Source organism: Panthera onca, chromosome C2, assembly GCF_046562875.1.
Source record: "Panthera onca isolate mPanOnc1 chromosome C2, mPanOnc1 haplotype 2, whole genome shotgun sequence".
Classification (NCBI taxonomy): domain Eukaryota; kingdom Metazoa; phylum Chordata; class Mammalia; order Carnivora; family Felidae; genus Panthera; species Panthera onca.
In genome coordinates this window covers 2,975,973-2,987,853 of record NC_138347.1, presented here as the reverse complement: position 1 = coordinate 2,987,853, position 11,881 = coordinate 2,975,973, and the positions used below count along the sequence as shown (strand labels likewise).

Genomic DNA, 11,881 nt, shown 5'->3' with positions numbered 1-11,881 from the left:
CCCCACACCCGGTGAGCTGGGCCTGAGACAGAGTGTTCGGTCCCCGGCAACGTCCCTGGATGTCCCCGTCTGGCTACAGGCTCCAGGGTACTCAGTCAGCGGTCAGGGTCCCTCCCGACACAGGGACACGGCATGCTGCCTCTGGTTGGGCCACGAATTCAACGGGAAGCAAGCTGAGGGGTCACAGGTCCCCGTTCCCACAGCTCGGCGGGCCTCAGGGCACTCCCACCTGTGTCCCCATGGTCCCTGTGCTCCAAGCCTGTGAGCCGGGCCCCATCTCACTTGGATGCCTCCCCTCCCTCTCGGCACCACCGTGTGTGCACGTGTATGCATGTTTCTGCACATGTGTGTGTGCAGGTGCCCAAGGCCCAAATCCCCTCCTCCACGGGTGGACCTGCCCTCTCCCCCAGGCGGGGCTCTGAGGTTCCAGATACTTCCCTGTACACCCTGGGAGGGAGGGTGCACACACGGTTACACAGGCATGCACACCTCACACACGGGGACACACACACACACACACACACACACACACACACACACACACACACTTGGCCGGGCGATCAGAGCCACCGGCTCTCCTTGACCGCAGTCCCAGGCTCAGACAGGGGTCCGGCCGTCCGTGCCGCGTGCTCCTCTGGACAGGTACCTGGGACACGAACGTGCGGGACTCTGCAAAGTGTTAGGAGGTCTCTGCGCCCCCTCGGGGCTTCCCCGCCCCGTGCCTGCACCTTGCGGACGGTGCTGAGTATCGCCGTAGTCTCTGAGTCCGGGGGGCCCCGGAGGGGCCCTCAGAGCCCCTCTCAGCCCCTTCACCCAGGGCTTTTGTACCAAAGGGGCCTCGTTCTGGACTCGCCGCTGCCTCCGCGTGGGCCGGGAGAGGGTGAGTCCCCACGCACGCTGACGTCAGCCTGGCTTTCCGGACAGGAAGCCTGGAGCCGGCATCGGGAGAGTGTGTCACAGGCCCGGCCACTGCTGGTACCTGGAGCCCACAGCGCTGAGCGGGGGGGCAGCCAGAATTGCCCCTTTGCCCGATGGAACTCTCGGGGCCGCCGCCCTGCCCTTCCCTGGCGGTGACCTGGGGTGACCGGCCCCTCCCTCTCCCCAGGGACCAAGGTGGGGTCAGCATCGGGCCATGCAGGGCAGGGAGCTACCCTGTCCACCCCCCGATGGCGAGTCTGGCTTCAAGTAGGTGCTCAACTAAGATCTTGGGCCCCAAGGAACCTTCTGGAACCACCATCTGGGTGTGTGGCCTGTCTCCTATACACTGCTCCATTATCCTTGGGAACTCACAGGACGTTGCTGTGGACAGACCTGTGTTCAGATCCCACCCTGTTCTCTTGGGAAGTCCCCACTTTGAGGGCCCAGGAGTCGGTGGGGTGAACGTCCTCTCCAGGGCAGTTTCTAAGCCCAGATACCAAGGAGAGGGAGCAGGCACTTATTGGGGTGAGTTTGGCGTGGTGGGTGGGTTTCAGGCCCTGGGCGCTCTAGCTCCCTGCAACCACAGGCTCTGGGAACTCTGGGCTCCTCTGACCTTGAGGTTAACCGGAAGCCCGTCACCCAGGGGCTGGTCCATGCGGATTCCTGGGCTCCTGGGCAGGGCCCAGCCAGCTGCATTTTTAATAAGATGCCGGGTTTTGCAGGGCCTCTGGGGCCTGTGTCGCGGTCTCAGGCTTGGACCCCGGCCGCTGCACACCAGCTCATCAGCTCGATGTTGCTGAGCTCGTTTCCTTTCTGCAAAGTGTCGTTTATGTCCACACTCACGCACAGAGCTCAGCTAGAATGCTGGGGATGTGGCGGGTATCAGACAAATACCACTAACAGCCACGCAGCCAATGTGGGAAACCATGCAGAGCAGAAGTAAAAATTACCCTCAGTTCTACCCTCCAGTGTGTTTCCTTCCAGCTAACATGATATAATAGAACATCACATCACATAATTACAAATTGGGATCACACTAATGTCCTTTGTGACTGTCCTTTAGGAAATTTGGATCATTCTCAATTTTCTCCTATCCCACATTTAGAACCATGGAAGTTATTACGGTGTGAAAGAGTCTGTGCGTTTGCAAGATAATTTCCTGAGGCTAAATTTCCAGTCGAACTCCGCGGATGTCTCCGGTCCCCCTGCTGCTTTCCAGCACTGTCTGTCCCCTCTCCCAGGCCCGCTGTGTGGCGTCCCAGTCACCGTAGAGCGGGGCACCGAGCCAGGAAGGGTCAAGCTCCGGGAATTCTTTTGGAGCGGCCGTCCGCCTCCAAAGCCGCTTTGTGGAGTCACCGAGCCGCCTGCCTGCTGTGCTGTCCTTGCTGGGAGAAGCCGCATGGGACCCGGGACAGAACACAGGAGCCAGCGGGCAGTGACAGAGGGGGCTGGGAGTGTGGAGTCCGCTGGTCCTGGGCGCAGGCTGGTCCTTGGCCCGCGCGGCTCGAGTCGGGATAAAAGGAGGGTGTTTGTGGCCCAGGCGTCCGGAAGCCCCGGCCACTGCTCCTCCGGGCCGCACCGTCTCTGTGTGAAGTCTCCACCTCGTGACCTCTGCCCCGGGTTTACCCGGGTCCTTCTGGGTCAGGAAGTTGTTCCCGGAGCTGTGAGCAGCTGGCGGCCTGCGGAGCAGGGATGCAAACGGGGCCAGTGGCTTCGTGTGCGCAAACCGAAGAGAGAGCCCCGGGGACCAGGCCCTCCTTCTGCGCTCACCAAAACCACCCAGGACCACCAGCCGCAGGAGAGGCAGCGCCCTCCCCGTGCCCAGCGCTCCCCATCGTTTCACCGTGAGAATGTTCACACGTACAGAAAGTAGGAGAACGTAAATCTCCTCGTCTCCATCAAGAGATGAACAATTCCTGCTCTTTTGCTGGGTTTCTTTTATTGTTTGAGTTGTATGTGAAATACGTTCAAGCCATTGTACCCATCACAGCATCTCTGCACGGATGTTTCGGACACACCTCTGACGGGAGGACACGGCCTCTTCCGTGGCCTCTGCCCGGTCGGTGGGCATACCAGCCACACGGGAGTTTTCCGGACGCCGTCCAGACCAGCTCCTCCATGGTTTGTCAGAGCAGCGATACAATTCCCCACTCGACATTTGCTTGTTGGGTCTTTTCCATTTCTTTCTTTCTTTTTTAAATTATTTTTTTAATGCTTATTTATTTTGAGAGAGAGAGAGAGACAGAGACAGAGACAGAGCACGAATGGGGCAGGGGCAGAGAGAGAGACACACACACACAGGTAGAATCGGAAGCAGGCTCCAGGCTCTGAGCTGTCAGCACAGAGCCCGATGCGGGGTTCGAACTCATGAACCAGGACATCATGACCCGAGCCGAAGTCGCATGTTTAACTGAGCCACCCAGGCGCCCCAGGTCTGTTCCATTTCTTGTAATCTGGAACGGCCCTCCCTCTGCTTCTCCCGGGCCGAAGCCTATTCGAGAAAAGTCCATCCCAGAGTCCCTTGTTCAGATGTCTCTTCTTGTCCTTGATGACATTTCACTGTCCTCCCCCTCCCTTTCCCTGTGATTCCCCGTAAACGAGGTCTTAGATCTGAAGGCCCCATCGCATCCAGGCTCACCTGGCTTGGGCCAAAACTTCCCCAGCAGGGCTGTGTGGCCCGGAGGCTGCGGGACGCCCTGCCCCGAGCAGGGGTGGAGCCGGGTCCCTCCCCGGCAGAGCTGCAGCCCTCGGCATTCATGTAATTACTTGGCATTATCTTAGAAAATACAAAAAATCTCAAATAACGATGTCAGATTCAGTACTGACAGTAAGACTTACCGAATGACATTTATAATTTCTTTATCATCTTTTGTCCTTAAAAAAATCCCATTGAAAACAATCTAAATACTGTAATACAATCTAAAGAACATAAATTTATATAAATTGGTTGTTTTCTTTTTGTAAGGATACTTTCTTTTTCAGTTTAAGCTTTTGAATACGAAAACATTTACATAGTTCCCTTTCTTTCTTTCTTTCTTTCTTTCTTTCTTTCTCTACTTATTTTTGAGAGAGAGCGAGAGAGAGAGAGAGAGAGAGAGCATAATAAGCCAGGCAGGGGCAGAGAGAGACACACGGAATCTGAAGTAGGTTCCAGGCTCCCAGCTGTCAGCACAGAGCCCGAGGCGGGGCTCAAACTCATGAATCGTGAGATCATGACCTGAGCTCAAGTCAGACACTTAACTGACTGAGCCACCCAGGAGCCCACAACATTTACATAGTTCTGAAGTCAAACACTGAGATCATGGGAAACATTTGCACCGGTCTCTGCCCCCGTCCCCGGCACAGAGCTCCCGAAGGCTCCGTAATTTTCTAGGTGACAAGGGCACCGGGAGCATCTTTTGGGCTAATGAGGTGACTCAGTGGGCTCCTGGATGGCTCCTGGGTCTTTCTGGGGACCAGCCGGGACTGGAAGCTCGGAACTTTCAGCCCCGACCCCCAATTCTCCGGGGAGGGGGAGGGGCCGGGTATGGAGGTGATGAGCCGCCTCACTCCTGCGTGAGGAAGCCCCGCCAATCCCAGCAGGTGGGGCCCAGAGAGCTGCCGGGCGGGTGCACACGTCCCCGCCGAGAGGGTGACGCACCCCAAGTCTGCGGGACCGAAGGTCCTGTGCTCAGGACCCTCCGGGACCCGCCGTACCCACCCCTCCATCCTACTGCTCATCTGCAACTTTGTCCCCTCCTTTATCACATAATGACCCGGTGACCGTGTTTCCTGGAGATCTGGGAGCCGCTCTAGCAAACTGATGGAAGCCCAGGAGGGTCGTGGGAGCCCTGGTTGCAGCCCGCGGTCAGAAGCGGTGGGTCCGCTGGGCCCTGCTGGTCGTGGTTGGCACCTGAAGGGGGGGTGTCGGGGGTGACAAGGGTAGGGTGTCGTGGGACTCAGCCCCTAACCTGTGGGATCCGACGCCGTCTCTGGGTGGACGGTGCCGGAATTGAGTTAAATTGTAGGACACCCGGCTGGGGTTGCGGAGAATTGCTTGCGGTGGGGACCAAAGCCCCCACGTGTGGTGACAGAAGCATCAGGGCCAAGTGTTCTGAGCGGTAAGGGAGACAGGAGGAGGGCTGGGTGGGTTTTCTAACGCACACCCTATCGCAAAGTGTCACTGCCCTGCTTCACTCCGCTTACCCCGCAATCACCATTTTTATCGGTTTCTGATTGATCGCTCCAGGGCTCGTATCTTTTGCAAATATAAACAAACACGCACATATTCCTATTTTTACCTTTTATTGCACCAAAGACAGCACACTGCCTACTGCATCCAGCTTTATCCACTTGACAGTGAGTCTGGAGATGGCTCCTTACCGCTCCCTGGAGGGGGGAGGATGGGCCCAGGACGGGGGAGCCCAGCCGGCTGGAAGGGGGCCACGCGCTGAGGGCCCAGAGCTTCTAGGGGAGCTGGTCGTTGGAGGGCAGGGCCGGGAAGGATACAGGCTGTGCTCCAAGGTCGATCCCAGCCGGCCTGAAAGATCTCACGGTTCAGATGCGGTTTCCTCATCTGTGTGGGACTGTGGGACGATGGAGTGGGTTGAACAGGGTTCCCCCAAACTCACGTCCGCCTGGAACGTCACAATGTGACCTTGTAGGGAAATAAGGTCTTTGCAGACGTAATCAAGCTGCGGTGAGGCCCTAGCGGTGAGTGTGGGCTGGTGTCTTTATAAGAGGAGGACTCACAGACACACAGGGAAGAGGCCAGGCGGCGATGGAGGCAGGGACTGGGGTGATGCGACCCGAGCCTGAGAACATCACGGCTGACGTGTGGGGCCCACACTCCAGCCTCCAGAACGCTGCGTGAGGGTGTCCCTTGTTGGCTCGCTTAGGTCCTGAGGCCCAGCCCCGTGACAGAGACGGGCTCGTCTCTCTGGGTCTGCTCTGGACCCAGAGGACTATTCCAAATTAAGTGGCACTTGAATCCCAGAAACAGGCATCCGGAGCCCTGCGCCCAAGGAGGCCGCCCGGCACAATCCTCTCCCTCAACGCTGCTAATCAGTCAGGCAAGAACAGCGACTGTAAACAGACATTAAAATATTCCCAATTACGTATGCATCTCCCGGGCAAAATTACATTTCCATAAACGCTGCAGAAACGGCTCAGAGAATGTGCCCAGCGGGGCCAGCCTGGGAAGCAGGGTGGGGGCACCCAGCAGACCCAGTCCCGCCCGGCCAGCCCCAGCCCCTCCCAGACCCTCGGTACCTCTGTGCTGCTGGGATGGACATTCCGTCCCGGGGTCCCCGTCACCCCAGACTCAGCCGTTCAAGGCGGGACTCACCTTGTCTCCCCGGAGCCTCACGCACTCTTCCCGATGGTGGGCCAAAGTCCCCTCCGTGTGTGCGTCCCTCTGGGTCAGCCCCGAGGCCGCCTCGGACACCCGCCTGCGGCTCGTCGAGCCACCAACACCACTACTGCCGTGGGAAGGTTGCTCACCGCCCCGCCCTCGCCCTGCTTGATCGCACACCTGCCCCCTGCGTCCACCAGCTCTGGACACCCTGGGGATTCAGCCCCGGGCCTGCAGGCGTGTGCTGTCACCCAGGCACGCGTGGCCCTCTGTCCACAGGAGTCACGGAACTAGCCTGGACAGGGTCCGTGTCGGCAGCCGGCCCAGCGCATCTGGTCGCTGCCAATGGAGGAGCCGGAGAGAGGAAAGGCCCTTCTCCCTCGCTGGACGCTGCCTGGTGCATCATGGTCCCTGAGTGGAGCCGGAGGAGGCGGGCTGCCGGGGGAGTTCTGCCCCCCACCCCCAGGCGCAGAAACCTAGGAGCGCTATCTCCCGCCAGCAGGATGGGCCCCGGCCGGCCAGGGGCACCGGCCACCTACTCCATTTGCCCACACGAGTTCGGTCTGCTCGCCCGTGGCTGGCTCCCTCCTAGATGTCCCCAGAGGCGCGTGGCCGGGGGAGCTGGGGGAGGGGAGACACGTGGGGGTGTGCATCTAGAGGACGAGCGGTCCCCTTCCCTGCAGGGGCTCGCAGACCTGCCCAGGTCGTCACCACTCTCACAGGAATTCTTGGGACTCGTGGTTTGGACAGATTTTATGCTGCTGTTTGTTCCAGTTACTGACTCTTTGATAGCGGTCGGTCCGTTCTGGTTGCTTGCAAGGATTCTCTAGGAACCCGCTCAGCGGGGCCAGGGGAAGTGGCAGTCTGTCCACGCTCAGGGCCCCGCGTGGCCGCAGCGAAGGAGGGAGCGGAAAGGCTCTGGGTGTAGAGAAGGCGCTGGCAAAACCCACTTCTCCCCCAGGGCGGCCAGACTTTGGGAGCCTGCCCTGCCCCTTCTCAGAGCCCACCCCCCACCCAGTTCACCCCGCGCTGGGCTCAGTTGACAGCTTCTTCCCCCGATGCAGCTTCTGCAAATCAGTCCGTGAGGTCTTTTCCAGGCCCTAGAGATCTCCCCAGAGAGTTCCAGAGAGTTCCAGGGCCCCAGCATTCCCCACATGGTCTGGTTCAAGGTGAACACTCAGGGCACAGCAGACAGTCCCCTTGGGTTTTTTGCTTGAACGCTTTCTCCTTTCAGAATCCCTGTTCTCTGGGCCATGAACCCAGACCTTTCTTTTCAGAGCGAGTGTTTTTGCCCTCTACGATCTGGACCTGGGTTTGCCTTTGCCACATGCCTCCCCCAGGCCACTTTGCCCCCCAGGCCACGCTGCCCCCCCAGGCCACGCTGCCCCCCCCCCAGGCCATGCTGCCCCCCAGGCCACGCTGCCCCCCCCCCCCCAGGCCATGCTGCCCTCCAAGGCCACGCTGCCCCCCCCACCACACTGCCTCCCCCAGGTGACCACAAGCTGGGTCCGGCCTCTCCCATCTCACACCATGTGTGGGCAGGTATGAGGCTCGGGGGGTCATGTGTTTACTTCTAGTAGGGTGAGGGCGTGATGAGATGGGTGGTGGTTCATCTCTCTGCAGGAAGCCTGACTTCTTTGTTGCTCTCTGACGTCACCAGGACCTGCCCCTGTGCTGCCTACTGTATGCGCTGCGGGCCCTCCCCGGACCCATTGCTGGCCCACCGGTCTGACCCTCGGGGAGATGTGGCAGGTGCTGGGGGTGGGGAGAGGGAAGCCGGGAGGCTCAGACTGAGACTGCCCTGACGACGCGGCGATCTGTCTACCAAGCTCTGTGATGGGCAGCGGCGGGGGGTGGGGAGACAGCTGCGGAGGAAAGAAAACTCATCCTCTGCCTCTGCCGGGGTCCCATCTAGCAGGGAGGTGAGATGATCACTCAGGGGGACGATGATGCCAGTGCCATAAACACAGCTGCCCCAGTGGTGGAGCCTGTCAGCAGCAGGGTTGGGATTTCTGGAGGCCAGGCCAGTATGGGCAGTTCCAGAAGGAGCCCAGGGAGGAGGTGAGTTTGCACATGTATCTGCCCAAACCCAAGATCCCTTTCCTCGCTTTCAAGAGCCAGGAAGGCTCTATCTTCCCGGTACCTTACCGTTGCTTTGCTCCCCGTAAGCGTCTAGAGAACCCCGTTTCAATACATTGAGAATTACACTGTTCAGTTGCACAGAGGATTCCTTTGGTTACAAGGGACGGGCCCCAAGCGAAGCTCGTTTCAGGAACGAAGAGTTTTCTGGTTCACTCGACAGGAGAGTGTAGAAGGCAGCTAACTTTTAGGCACGGCTGCAGCTCAAAGACGCCACCGGGCAGCATCTTACTCAGACTCTAACCTTGATTTCACTTGGCTTTGCTCTTGGGCGAAGGTGGCCCCAGAGCTCTAGGCTTAGGGGGTCCTCAGGACTCCCCACTTGGAGGACCAGAGTCATTCTGCCTTCACCATTCCAGCAAAACCCTGAGCATCGTTTTGATTGTTTGGACTTGGGTCGCCACGGCGTCCCTTAACTGGTTTCTGGGGGTGGGGGCGTGCAGTTCTCTCTTTGGCTGGCCTTGGGTCATGTGACTGCGGCCAGCCCATGTGACCACCCTGGGGATGGCGAGGCTGTAAGCCAGCAACAGAAGCCATCATGAGGGTAAAGCTTGGGCAAGGAGGTTTCGCTAAAGGGAAGCAGAGGGATTTTGTTCCCGAGACGAAGAGGAAATTGTATCTGGGAAGTTGAAAGCACCGTGCCTGGCAGTCCGGGGAGAGATTTCCTGCCTCCACTCCCAGCTGATAGTGCCCCTCGGGGCCCTTACACCTCATGTCGGGAGCACCCTGACTTTCTCATGCCCGGCGGGGCGGGGGTCACCCAGAGGTCACAGTGCTAGGGACACAGTAGGTGCTCCACAAACGTGTGGGGCGCAGAAGCATCCAGTAGGCACTTGCAACCAGGCAAATCACGAATCCTCCTGTCTCGTAGCATCCAGGTCGCGTCCCTCACTTTGCGGAGCGTCCCTGTGTGGGCGTGAGACAGGTGGACGGAGGCAGAGGGGCGTGGGCAGGTCAGCCCTCAAAGGGCCATTCCCGCCCCTCCTGCGGGGGTGCGGTGCCCTCTGGGGGCCTAGCCCCGGAGACCCCCAGGATGCGAGTTATCTAAAACACTTCCCCCTCTCCGCTCACATCAGTTGCAGGTCAGGATCTGTTTGACGCCAATGGAAAATCTGTCGTGTGACTTGTGGAGCGGCCCGGGCCATCGGGCGTGTGACAGTGAACAGGCCAGGCTGAGCTGCGACTCCCCAGAGAGGGCTGGGAGGGGGCACACTTGGGCCCGTCACTCCCACGAGGTTGGCCTTCGGGCTCCGGGACGAGGGCCACGGCTCTCTCGGGAGAACACGGAAGGCGGTGGCAGGCAGGCCCTCCTGGCTTGGAGGGGGTCAGCCCTCGGCTGGCCCGGGCTTGGCCTGGCCGGTGGGAATGATCCCAGGATTCCAGGCATTTGCCCCGGGAACAGCTGCAGGGACAGCCTGGGGCCTCAGTGCTCCGCCCCCACCCTGGAGCCCCCTCCCCTCCCCCAGCCTGTCCGCTCAGCTGCTCGGGAAACCTGGCAGCAGGAGGTGCTGGGAGATCTGAGATCCGAGGAGGGAAAAACCTGTTTCTCAGCCAGCCCTTCAAACGGAAACCGTCCTCAAACCCTGAGAGCTGGGGCTTTCTTCTTTGCAGAGCTGTCTGCTTTCTGGGTTGCCAGGGGCCTGGCTGGGGCTGGAAATAGAAATGCATTCCGTGCATTCATTCACTTAGCAAATATTTACTAAGCACCTCCCATGGGCCGGGCCTGGGCCAGGCGCTGCGTCCTCTCCTCCACCTCATCGTATGTCGGCGAGCAAAACAGACAGACCTGGGCCTGTATGGAATTAGTGCCCGCGTGTGGGACGACAGGAAAAAAGCAAAAAAGAGAACACAGGACTAAAGTAATAGGTTAAGAGGCGCTAAGTGCTGCGGAAAAAGCAGGGCAGGCAGGGTGGGGCGGCCTGGGGTCCGCGGTCGCACTTCCGCTCAGGCTGGGGCAGCGAGGCCGCGCGGGGGCTGTGAGCGGAGGGGAGACCCCTCGGTGCGTGTTCTCAGGCTCCGTCGGCTGCCGCGTGGAAGCAGATGGCGGCAAGGGTGGCAGGGAACCCAGTGGGAGGGTGTTGCGTGATCCAGGGGTGATCCGGCGAGGCGGTCGAGTGGGCGGACCCCGGTGCGTTCTGAGGAAAGAGCCGGCGGGGGTTTCCCGGGAACGAGCAGAACTTGGATCGGGTCCGCAACAACGTCCGTGGGGGACGCTGTAGGGGTGGGAGGCGGGAAGGGCCATTGCTCAGCCTACCGGAGGCTGGAGAAGCGGGTCCACCCGTCTGGGGCGTTGGGGGCAGGCATCGGGGGTCCCGGGGACGCTTCGCGGTTGGGACGGACACGTGTAGGTCTGAGACCTCCGCCACAGTCACGCGGCGCCACACTCTGTCCCTAGAGAGCCGGCCCCCAGGCATGGGGCAGGGCGCGACACCTTCCCTGGGCTGGGCCTGGCCCCTCCAAGCCCCTTCAAGAGCCCCCCACTGCCACGTGGGGACAGGGTCTGAGAGCGACGTTGCTTCTGTGGTCTGTGCGTGCGTGCGCGTGTTTGGATTGGTTTAAAAAGTGACCGAGGGAACTCATGTGGAAAGAACCCAAGGTCAGGAAGGGCTCTGCCATGTGGACTTGGAGTGTGAGAGCCCAGCGCCCGGGGCCTCAGGGGGAGGGGAGCAGCGTGCTGCAGCAGGGGGAAGGCACGGACGCCCAGCCGGTGGCTGGCACGCTCCTCCCCGCGACTCACAGACCCACGTCCCTGCCGTGGGCGGAGAAGCTACTCATTGACCAGGAGGAGGGTGGAGGAGGGAGGCCGGAGGGGGTGGAGGGCGTGAAGAGGAAGTCAACACTGTCCGAGTGGGTGGGCATCTGGGGCGGGAGGAACCCCGTGGGGAGGGCGGCATCCCCACCCCGGGAGGCCGCTTCCTGCGAACGGCCTGTGGGAACCTTGGGAAGTAAGTAACCCGAATAAGAGGGCACAGGGGCCTCCACAGGTGTGACCGGTGCTCAGTGGCTCGGGGAGGGTCAAGGATGCGTCGATGGCCACCGTGAACGGGGGCTAGGTGGTGGGTTCACAGCTAACAGGACTATCCTGGCCAGGTGGTCGGGTCGGGCGGCCCTCACCGTGCCCGGGGAACCCGCCTGGACGGCCGCGGACGGGACGCGAGGTGACCGGTGTAGGGCTTCGAAAGGAAATCGACGCCGGACACGTGACCTGACCGCAGCTAGCAACATGCCGTGAGACGGCCCCGGACTCTAGAGGGGGGCTTACCTTGTCTCCAGCGCTGGGAACATCGTCATCACTGCCGTCGGCACAACCTCCGCATCCACCGTCGTCACCTCCACCACCACTACCGTCATTAACGCTGTCAAATGTCTCCCGTTTGGGGGGTAATGACCGGCTATTTGCTCCCCCCAGGTACCCTCTTATCCGAGACAGGAACCTCCCGTTCTCTCCACCCCACGCTCTGCCCCAGGGAGCTGCCCAGCAGGTGGGCGACT

General features: G+C 60.5%; 1 long non-coding RNA gene across 2 annotated transcripts; it reads right to left on the bottom strand.

Annotated features, from left to right (window-relative positions):
• Positions 1–5,185: 5,185 nt before the first annotated feature.
• Positions 5,186–10,696, bottom strand: LOC132684039 (uncharacterized). Of its 2 annotated transcripts, none has more exons than XR_013557812.2 (3): positions 9,461–10,695; positions 7,822–9,295; positions 5,186–5,982 (listed from the first exon to the last, which is right to left on the bottom strand). It is a non-coding gene; the product is annotated as an uncharacterized LOC132684039 (long non-coding RNA). The 2 variants fall into 2 exon arrangements; XR_013557811.2 differs by lacking the exon at positions 5,186–5,982 and having other exon boundaries at positions 7,735–8,005; positions 8,399–9,295; positions 9,461–10,696.
• Between the last annotated feature and the right edge of the window lie 1,185 nt (positions 10,697–11,881).